Raw genomic sequence first — 11,518 nt, 5'->3', positions numbered from 1 at the left:
CATGATAATTAACAGCGACAGTCCAACACGCCCCCACGGGGCCCTACACTATTTTCTCTTTGCGTAGGGTAGGGAGAAAAACAAAATAGGCACGACTTGCTCGGCACCAACTCGCGGAGATGGCTCATACTGCCTCCGGAGCTCAGTCAGACTCCTCCTCGCGCTTCACCGAGGCGCGACGGTAGACTGACCCGCTTCCTCCCTCAAGACGAGCGCAACGGCATGGAGGCTGGTCGCGGACACCACTGGAGGAGCTGTTGTCCGAAGAAGAGCCGCCAAAGCTTGGCGAGCCGCGAACGCCGCCGACTACGCGCCTGCCGTCATCTTCGTCCCAATCGTCGCTGGGGCTGGGTACCCGGCCAAGATCGTCGTCTTTGGGGCAGCACACGGTGCGACGACCATCTTCTCCGAATGCCCTCACATAGAGGGTGGCGTCGGCATCGAACTTGAAGTGCAGGGTGCACTCTGGCTTAGGCCGCACGCGCGGGCAAATGTTTGCTAGCCGCGGGTCAGGGCCACATTCCAGGCGACAAAGACCTCCAGCGAAGCCCAGGAGGCCCTGCTGTAGCAACCGTTCGCTTGGAGCCAGAGGCCGCCCGTGGCGCCGGCCGGAAGTTCACCTACAAAGAAGCGGGGAAGCTGGAGCCAGGTGCTGGTTGGGTCCGCCGACCACATGACGAACTCCGGCAGCACCTCCGCCGAGTAGAAGCGCGGCCTGGGAGGCCGCGCGGTCACGTCGCGCCTTCCCTCAACAACCAGGCGCCCATAGCCGTGCGGGGGATCGCCTCCACGACCGTGGGGGGCCACTGCGGGAGCCACAGGATGCTTGCATGGACGACCTCGGCCGTGCTCGGCCGGGGGCGAGTCAGGCCCTTCCCGACGAGCCTTTCCCTTCTCTGCAGCCGAAAACCTCTTCGGCGGCGCCATGGGAGATGGCGAGTAGCTGGGACGGGGAGAAAGAAGGAAGCAAGGAGGGAGATGTACAGCGAAGGCTTGCACCCTCCTGCATTTTTAGCCGAAAGGGAGCCAACCGTCGGCCTCCACGATTGCAGGTAATCATGACCCATTTCAGCATGCAGGGACTTGTCAAGTCAAGCGGTTGCCGAGGCATCATGGGGAAGTGGAGACGCCCATGTCCAATCAACCGCCACGCAGTGCTTAAAGCTGCAGGCTGATGGGGCCTGCGGCGCTCCGCACTTGCCCCTTCGCTTCTCCTCTAAGCCAAGCCCGAGCGCACCTTGGGCCTGGGGGCTGCTGTCGACGTTCTGGGAATGGGAGTCCCCAGACTTGCCTCCCTGCGGCCCGCGGCGTGGCTCAAGTGGTGGCCCAGTACGGCCCATCTTCATCAATACAAGACTCAAGACCCTCGCGAGGGGCAAGCCTCACGGGGCGGACGACGCAAGGCTTCCTCAGAGACGGCCTCACCAGGCAGGCTCACGAGGAGGCGGAGAGATCAAGGTAGGGTACCTCGCGAGGTGCTCGTGACGCAAGCCATGATGATCGAGACCAGGCGGGCGCCGGCCTGCGCAGTGTCCTTGTTTCCTCTTTGGTGCAAAGGGGGCAAGCACAGACGTGGAGTACCGAGGCATCAGGCCAAGGTTGCCATTTCAGTGCAACGAGACCAAGACCAGTGGAGCGGCAGGATGGAGGTCACCATGGAGCCCAAGACGGTGTCATCACCAACACCTTTGGCAGGCGAAGACCACCTTTAGTTGGGATAGCTTGTACTAGCTGTCCCCTTTCAAAATGGCCTTTGTTGGATCCCTTCCCGCTGAATATTTGGGAAGTGGACCAGAGCCTCTATAAATAGAGCTAGCCACCACAGTAGAAGGGGATCGAATCCTTCCTAAGCAGAACATCACACCGCCGCAAGAACAGCTCTCCTCGCGAGGCTGTTCTTCCCCTGTACTGTTCATCATCAGCCCAAGAGGCAATCCACCACACCACACACTGGAGTAGGGTATTACACCGCAACGGTGGCCCGAACCAGTATAAACCTTGTGTCCCTCGTGTTGTTCCTCGTTTTCGACTTAGATCTCACGAGGCGATCAGATGTAGATCGGTAGGGGAAAGATCTTCGTGCGCACCCCGGACTTTGAACCTTAAGGGTCTACCGGAACCCAACATCTAACAGGTTGGTCTCCCGCTTGTTCCTGTCAGCCTCTAGCATGACCTTAGCCAGAGAAGGAGGATGAGGCAGGTTCACTTCCCTAGCTCCACTGCCTTCGTCCTGCTCCGGGGGAGCAGGGTTGTTGCGGGTGTTGACCATCCTAGGAAAACAAGACAATGGTTTAGTCCAGAATGATAAGATTCTGACAAGGAAATGTAGAAGGTAAGGGATAACTCGGAATGCAAGATGATCATCCGTATGACTTGGTAAATACAAAAACCGCTACATTTATTCCTTCATCATACACAACATACAAGGTTTAGTATAAGACCAAACAGAGTACAACTATGGTGAAAGGAAGATTACATCTCATCAGAGGCATCCCAAGCTCCTATACATTATTTTTCTACACCTCCGGAAAGTGGTACACACTAAGTTATATCCCACGAGTCATGCAGGACGGTGGACGACATAACTGTTAGAATACTAGTGGTGCTACCATCAGCTCAAACATTTCCATAGTAATCTTCATAGAGATTACCCCCATGTCCTGGGAGCTGGACGTGATCATCTGGAAACAGTCGATCCTGTGGAGCCTGCGGTCCATAAGGACTCAGGTGTGGCCTGGGTCCAACAAATGGTGGCAGAAGAGGTCCATGGGGAGGAGTGATGCCCCCTACATCATGCCAATCCATACGGTCTGGCAGAGTAGATCGCACGGGGTACACATCCCGCATATCCATATACCCTGCCTGCACAGCAGGTGCAAACCGAGTAAAAGTGGCCCAGTGATCAGACCGGGAGTTGAAAAGCTCCAATCGCAAGGCACGATTTTCACGGTCCTTATCCTCAAGCATCTGTGCGGTAGTGCGAAGCAGTGAATCCTCATGAGAAGAGTTGGTGTAAATAGCTGTGAAGTAACCTTCTGCCCCAGGAAGTGACGCTGGCATATAGCGGAAGTCAGTGTTCCGAAGCAAGGAAGTTCTTGCCCACATAATAGTCATCGTCGAATAAGCAGCGTCCTACATGGACATCTCGATGGTAACCCCAAGTCCATATGAGAAATGGAGGGGTTCAGTGGATCCAGGATAGCAAGGGAATATCCTGACGGTGTAGAGGTATTGGCTTTGATTGAAGTCTCTATACTGCTCCTCAACGGTTTACTTGGGATACCATCGGTATCCACCCTCGATCATTACGCGGACCAACATAGCAGTATGGCCAGGTACATCGAGGCACCGAGTCAGATGAACAACTTGATTCTGGGTGCGGAGGCCATCTGAAACATGGTATAATGCAAAGGCATTAGAATTTCTAGCAGAAATTGGACAACATAACGGCTGTAAATGCTCAAAAAAGATTTTGAGACACTTTGCAAAGGATTGCATAGGCACTCAACAACATCATAGCATGATTCTAGGTCCATCTTATCAACATAATGAGGTAGTAGAACTGAACTAGGCTTGTATCCATCAAACCTATAAGGTACTACTTATTAGTAACACATGAACCTGATAGAGAGAAGAGGTCCTAGTCCTTAACCCCCGGTGGAAGAATGGACTGACTCATATCAGAACGCCATGAGGTAAAGGAGTAAAAAGAACCTTACATTCCATCCCACAATCAATTCCCCTACATATAACTAAAGCATTTCTAGACTCAACATCGACCAGTTTGGCTTGGAAAACCTACATGCAGTCTGGCTCTGATGCCAACGCTGTCAGGACCCCGACTCAATGGCACATCGATCTAGCATGTAACACCTCATATCAATTTGCGGCCTCAAGCACGGTATTCCCACGGGTGTCGCCTTACCTTGCCCGGGACCGTTTGCGCCTTTTGGCACACGTATATGATAGTGTCGCTAGCATCCATATGACAATGATCCCAGGCTGACATGGCTAGTCGTGAACCCAAAGTGGCGCTAACTAATAGGGACAGGCATACATGACCCAGCAACGAACGTGTCGGTCATCAGCGAGTGAATCCAGGCTGTAGCACTGGGCTAGCAGGACTCCGGTAAACCGGGCTGTAGCGGGCTAACAGGACTCCGGTATTCATCGCGTGACATTTCCCTGTAGGGACAGACACAGGAACGAAGAAGGACACATGCCGGCCAGCCTAAGTGTTCCGGAGCAGTAGCAAGCTACCATGGCTCAGTGGAAGCACTAGGAGACATTTCCTGGTAAGAGAGGCTACTAAGGATAAACAACTAGATAGTCAGATCCCACACATACCAAGCATTTCAATCATACACACAATATGCTCGATATGTGCAAATACAACAAGGCATCACAACATGACTCTACAACACAAGTACTTTATTTAAATGCTCAGAGAGCCATACATATCATACACACAAGTACGGGTCACATGACCCAGCATTCAAGTCATACAAACGTACAAGCCAACAGGGGAAGTAACTTGTCTGAGTACAGACAACTAGGAAAATAAAAGAGGCTTGGGTAAGCCTGGCTATACTACATGGTCCATCGTGAGCTCAGGATCACCACCTGGGCTTCAGCCTACTCGTCGACATCGACGACTATGAAGAACCCATTAGAAGGGGTTGCAGCGTCTTCTGTAAAACGTAAATAAAGCAACATGAGTACAAAGGTACTTAGCAAGACTTACATCAGATCCTACATACATGCACATTATCAAGAAGGGATGGTGGGGTTATTGCAGCAAGACAACTTTGACTCTTGGCTAAGCTATCTTACGAGACTCCAACTAGAAATGGTTTTGCACACTCGAGTCCACTACTTACCACTACAATACACTACCGAGGATCCACCTCCGTCATCCTATTGAAGAGCCATCCTCGGCACTCACGCTTATCTTGAGGCTTTTAGTAGTATCCATTTACTTGTGTATGAACTGTATAGGCAACCAAGTAGTCCTTTACCGCGGACGCGGCTATTCAAATAGATGATGTTAACCCTGCAGGGGTGTACTTCTTCATACATGCTCTCACCACTTACCGCCGTTTACATGACATGTACTCGGCAACCTTCAAGCGGAAGCCCAATGTGGGTGTTGGCCATGACCTACCTAAACACCTAAGTCTCTAGTCCAGGTTTATCACCTATTGAGGTTCCATCCATAGGGAGTCCGGCCGAGGTTTCCACATACGGCCCCGAACGATGTGTACAGGGTTCCGAGACACCTAATAGGTGCCTGGCATGCCCGGCCACGTACCTACCGCATCACAGCCCACCCCGTGGGTCAGCGCTGTCCACGGCCTCTAGTAAACTACAAACACCATAAACTACTTGCAACTCCTGGACAGAGGACTAGGGTGGATTAGAAGTCGAGCGAGTCAATTAAGGATCCCGATGTATGGTAGTAGCTGATTCTTAAATCACATATACAGATATCGGTGCTTAAGGATAGTTCCAATGAAACAACCCACCATGTACTCCTACATGGCCTCTCATGGATACCTTTACCAAATCGTGTTCAACACATCACTCTCATTACCGACATGATCATTTCACTCTAGCCCATCACCCAGATGAACCAGACCCGACACGACTCTAAGCATAGTAAGCATGGCAAGGTAGGAATAACACATACACATGGCTCAATCAACTCCTACACATGCTAGTGGGTTTCATCTAGTTACTGTGGCAATGACAGGTCATGCAGAGGAAATGGGTTCAACTACCATAGCACACAGCAATTTGAATCGCGTAGTCTTAATGCAATAAAAGAGAGCAGAGGCGAGAACATGGGATTTTATCGATATGATCAAATGGTTGGTTGCTCGCCTTGCGGGTCCGTGGACTAGTATTGCTCTTCGTTAGGGTATTCGCGATACTCCTCGGGGGTAGAACCTGCCGCAGAGAGCACCGATATACAAACATCACCAAACAATGTGCAACAATATGATGCATGCATGAGACACGGCAAAATGAGTGTATTGGGCTAATACAACTAAGACCAGATGGGTTTGAACCATTTTGAATCAAAGATTCAAGTTTCAAGCTCATGCATGGCCCTTAATAATTCTTTATCTTGTTCTGCACTAAACAGCAGGTTAACTTGTTTAAACATGCATGGAACCAGTACAGATGGATAGATTGGATTTTTCTGATCATTTTTCATATATAACACTTTGCATTTGGAGCTACAGATTAATTTCTATGATTTTTTGAAGTTTGTAGCAATTTCTGGAATTTCCTGTATAAGAATAATTCCAGTAAAAGAGTTATTGAGTCAGCATTGCATCAGGGTGATGTCAGCAGTTAACGAGGATGGTCCAGGTCAACCTGACCAGTGGGTCCCGCGTGTCAGTGTCATTAGGCTAAGTAATTAAATTAGTACTAACCCTAGATTAATTAGCACGGCTCGGCCCCACCTGTCATTGACCCGGGGGGGTTAAATTGGGCCCACCCGAGGTCAAACGAGGTCAGCGGGGTCAAACTCACCGGCGTTTAGCCGCCTGGCGAGGCCAAACGCGGCGGGGCAGTGTGGGTTTCACCTACAAGGCACCGTTCGAGGCGCCATTGGGCTCTACGAGTAGCTGGGAGCGAGCCGCGGCGGGTGGTGCTAGTGGTCGGGCTCGGGGTCGCCGGAAACGATGCCGGTGACGAGTTTGCGGTGGCCGGAGCTCGGACGATCTCGAACTCGTTGCTAGGAGGCACGGCGAGGTGCGTAGAGTAGTGCGGGGAGCTCCTGGGGGTGCGGTAGGGCTAACGGACAAGGTGGCCGCGCCGTTGCGTGGCCGGAGTCACAGCGGCGATGAGCTCGGTGGCGGCGCGTGCCGTGCTGCTTGGTGTGGTAGCTGTGGTGCACAAGAAAGAGAACGAAGAGGATAGGGAGGTGGCCAGGCTCACGGTGGTTGCGCCGGAACAGTCGGGAAGGTCGGGGACGTGCCGGAGCAAGCGGGGCGGCGGAGGCGATCTGGCCATCAGGAGGTTGAAGACGAGCTTGGTAGAGATGCTCGGGGGCCTCCGGTGAGGCGTGGCTCAGTGAGGCAGTCAAGGAAGAAGTGGCGGAGCTTCTGGACATGGTGGAGCGGCGCGTGGACGACAGTGGGCGCGGCTACGACGGCGGGACGGCGGCGGCTGCTTCGGCCATGGCGAGAGAGGGCGAAGGAGAGAGTCAGGGGGAGAGTGAGGTGTCCAGGGGGTCGGGGTGGCGCCGAGGAGATGTTTCGAGGCATCGCGCTGGCGCGGGCGAGGGCAGGCAGGCAGGGAGGTGCGTGGCGACATCGACGGTGTCCCGGTGTCCCTCCTCTGCCTACTGGCAGAGGTAGGTGGTGACTGGCACGGGCCAGGTGGGCCGGCCCAGCTAGGTAAGTGGCCTCTTGGCCTTTCTCTCTCTCTCTCCGTTTTTATTTAATTTGCTTTTCTATTTTTCTATAAGTGTAGAGCTTTATTAAAAATACTAAAAGGTTTCCAAAAATCCTGCAAATAATTGTGGGCTCTCTTGGGATTATTCCTAACAGCCCTCACTTAAATCCAGAATTATTTGGGAATTTGAATTATTTTATAGCATTTAAATGCCCAAATGCAAATAGATAAAGAATTAATCCAGTGACCTTATGTGTCCTAGAAAAATGTGAACCACTTTTGGCAGAGGTTCTGGACCAAGACAAAAATGATGGACATTTTAGAAGGGCATTTCAGGTTCATTGAAATTATTTTTAGTAAACCCTAGTTGGTTTCAGAGGGGGCTGGGGGTTCCGTCATCCCCATTTCCAGTTTCTGATGAAAGGTAAACATGATGCAACACTCTAATGCATGAACTAGCTAGGGTGTGACAGTCGCGTTTAGCGCCGATGTGGGCGAGGACATCCGCCGCTTCATTGTTTTCTCGAACCACATGATGAAATTCAAGCCCCTCGAACTGAGCTAACATCTTAAGGACGACATTACGATAGGCCGCCATTTTCGGATCTTTGGCATCGAAGTCTCCATTTATTTGAGATATTGCAAGATTTGAATCCCCACGCACTTCTAGGCGTTGAATGCCCATGGAGACGGCCATCCGAAGACCATGCAACAGAGCCTCGTATTCGGCTGCATTGTTGGAGTTTGTGTATAATATTTGGAGTACGTATTAGACGTCACAGTGGAACTCTCAATGAAAGCACCAATGTCGGTGTCAAAACCGGCGGATCTCGGGTAGGGGATCCCGAACTGTGCGTCTAAGGCTAATGGTAACAGGAGGCGGGTGACACAATGTTTACCCAGGTTCGGGCCCTATCGATGGAGGTAATACCCTACTTCCTGCTTGATTGATCTTGATGATATGAGTATTACAAGAGTTGATCTACCACGAGATCGTAGAGGCTAAACCCTAGAAGCTAGCTTATGATTATGATTGTTCTTGTCCTACGGACTAAACCCTCCGGTTTATATAGACACCGGAGGGGGCTAGGGTTACACAGAGTCGGTTATAGAGAAAGGAATCTTCATATCCTAACCATCAAGCTTTCCTTCCATTCAAAGGAGAGTCCCATCCGGACATGGGACGAAGTCTTCTATCTTGTATCTTCATAACCCAAAAGTCCGGCACATGTATATAGTCCGACTGTCCGAGGACCCCTTAATCCAGGACTCCCTCAGGAAGTGCTAGAGGCCTCAGGAGACGCCGTAGAGCTGCCACAGAGATGTCTTAAAGGAAAAAAGAAACCTTAGCGAGCACCTCATCCTTCCTTGCGCGAGCCCCCTGCCGCTGGTTTAGTTGTGGCTCGATGCATCGCGTCGCACTGCTCGGGGGGCACAGACATGAGAGGGCGCTGATGCCCACGAGCTTGATCGAGGGCTCCTCGCGAGGATCATAAAGCCGAAGCACTGGGGCAACAGGGTCCGGCGAGGTGTACTTGTGCGAGGGCGGGCCCATGCGCACACACCTGCCTAGCCCCCATGTGCGAGGAAGAGCGACAGGCAACTGCTGACCTTTCCTGGCCTAGGCTAAGAACGAGCAAAATGAGAGGAGAGAAAATGCAACCTGGCGAACCAAAGCACGAAAACTCCAAATTCCATTAAAGATCACTAAAAGATTGAGAAACAACTTTGGAAAGTAAGTAAATGAACAGCTACGTCTGGCACCTAGTCTAGTCTTCTCACCAGCGCCGAGCTAAGTGCTGCCACTAGGACGTGGGAGGGAGCCCCCATGAGGCCCCAGGGCGGCTCTCAGGAGACTCCGGGGCATGTACAGCCCCACTCATTATTACGTGAGAGTGTCACGAGCGGAGACCTTCACAGGCCGGAGCCTTGCTTCATGGCTAGAACTTCCAGAGGTGCTGGATGTTCCAGGCGTTCTGGATGGGGATCTCGTCCTGTGTCTCCAGGCACGCGGCGCCAGGCCTGGAGATACGGGCAATCCTAAACGAGCCCTCCCACATGGGAGAGAGCTTGTGCAGCCCCTCCCTAGGGAGCACCTGCCTCAGGACGAGATCACCCACCTCCAACGTCCTAGGGCGGACGCTGCAGCAGTGGTACCACCGCAGCGCCTGCTGGTACCTTGCCGCTCAGAGTGAGGCTTGACAGTGGAATTCCTCCCCCAGCACGAGATCCATCCCCCATGTGGCATCCAGGTGTGCCTTGTCGAACACCTGGACCCACGTGGAGTGATGCTTGACCTCGTGTGGGAGAACCGCTTCAGCTCCGTAGACGAGGAAGAATGGCGTCTCGCCTGTCAGCTTGGTTGTGGTGGTGCGGATAGACCATAACATGGACTGGAGCTCGTCGAGCCAGCCCCTGCCGCAGGCCTCGAGCCGCTTCTTGAAGGTCCTTGCCTTGAGGCCTCTCAAGACTTCTGCGTTGGCGCGCTCGTCCTGGCTGTTGCTCCTGGGGTGAGCCACTGACGCGTAACATATCCGCGTTCCAAGTTGAGCACAGTATGTTTTGAAAAGGTTGCTAGTGAACTCTGAGCCATTGTCGGTGATGATGCGATTAGGTACCCCAAACCGGCTCATGAGGCCCTTGATGAACTTGACGGCTGACCCGGCTAGGATGGTGCGGACGGTTTCTACCTCTGCCCACTTGGTGAACTTGTCGATGGCAACGTAGAGGTAGTGGTAGCCCCCTGGCGCTCGAGGAAATGGCCCCAAGATGTCCAACCCCCAGACCGTGAACGGCCATGTGAGCAGGTTAGTCTGGAGGCCCTGTGTTGGCTAGTGGGTCTGCTTGGCGTGGAACTGGCTGGCTTCGCATGAGCGCACCAGCTCGGTGGCATCGTTGAGTGTAGTGGACCAATAGAACCCACTACAGAACACCTTGCCCACAAGGGTGCATGATGAAGAGTGGTGTCCGTAGTACCCACCATGTATGTCCGCCAGCAGCTCGAGCCCCTGCTTCCCGGAGATGCATCGCAAAGAAACATCATTGGGCCTTTTGCAGTATAGCTCACCGTACCGGATGCAGTACGCGGTGGCCTGGTGAGCCACGCGCTCTGCATCCTCTTCCTTCTCCAGCAAGGTCCCCTAAAGCGGGTACGTCTTGAATTCCTCGGTCCAGCACCCCTCCTGAGACTTGAGCGCGAGGAGCAGGCGGACCCCTAAGGTTGGGCCGCAGGCCAGGGCGCCTGTTGATGGGGCTCGGGGCAAGTCCTCCTGAGGTGGTGCTGGTGCCGCAACGGGGGGAGCCGCTGATGGCTCGAAGAGCCGTTCTTCAAATAATCATGGCTCCTAAGGTAGCCGCCTAGATGCCCTCTTGGCGATGTCGTCCGCCTCCTTGTTCGTGCCTCGTGGCACATGCTGCAATTCCAAGCCCAAGAAACATTTCTCCACTTTGCGTACCTCTTCCAGGTATGCTTCCATGTGCTCGTCTTTGGGGACATACTCTTTGTTGGAGAAGTTAATGAGGAGCTAGGAATCGCTGCTGATGGTGAGGCGCTTTACTCCCAGCGCCGCCGTGACCCTAAGGCCGGTGAGTAGGCCTTCATATTCCGCGATGTCGTTGGAGACCTTTTCACCCTGCTGGAAACAGAGTTGTATAGCATGGTAGAGCTTGTCCTTGGCGGGTGAGATGGGGACGGCTCCAGCCCCCGCACCCTGTCGCGCGAACGCACTGTCGAAGTACATGAGCCACCCGTCTGGCGCCCCATCTCAAGGTGAGAGGGATCGATCCTCGCATATTCCGCAGTCAGGGATGTCGGTCCACTCTGCCATGAAATCTGCAAGGGTCGCGCCCTTGATGACCCTGGTGGTGCTGAACTCGAGCTGGAACGCCTGAAGCTTGATGTTCCACTCTACGACCCCCAGCGACATTGGGGCTCCGGAGTACCCTCTACAGTGGGTAGGCTGAGACGACCTTGATGGGGTGGCCCTGGAAGTAGTGGTGCAGCTTTTGGGAGGCGACAAGGAGCGTGAACAGAAGCTTTTGGGGCATGGGGTAGCGTGCTCGTGCCTCCCTTAGCACTGTGCTGGCGAAGTAGACCAGATGCTCAACG

Source organism: Triticum dicoccoides, chromosome 1B, assembly GCF_002162155.2.
Source record: "Triticum dicoccoides isolate Atlit2015 ecotype Zavitan chromosome 1B, WEW_v2.0, whole genome shotgun sequence".
Classification (NCBI taxonomy): domain Eukaryota; kingdom Viridiplantae; phylum Streptophyta; class Magnoliopsida; order Poales; family Poaceae; genus Triticum; species Triticum dicoccoides.
Note: the sequence above shows the minus strand (reverse complement) of the source record.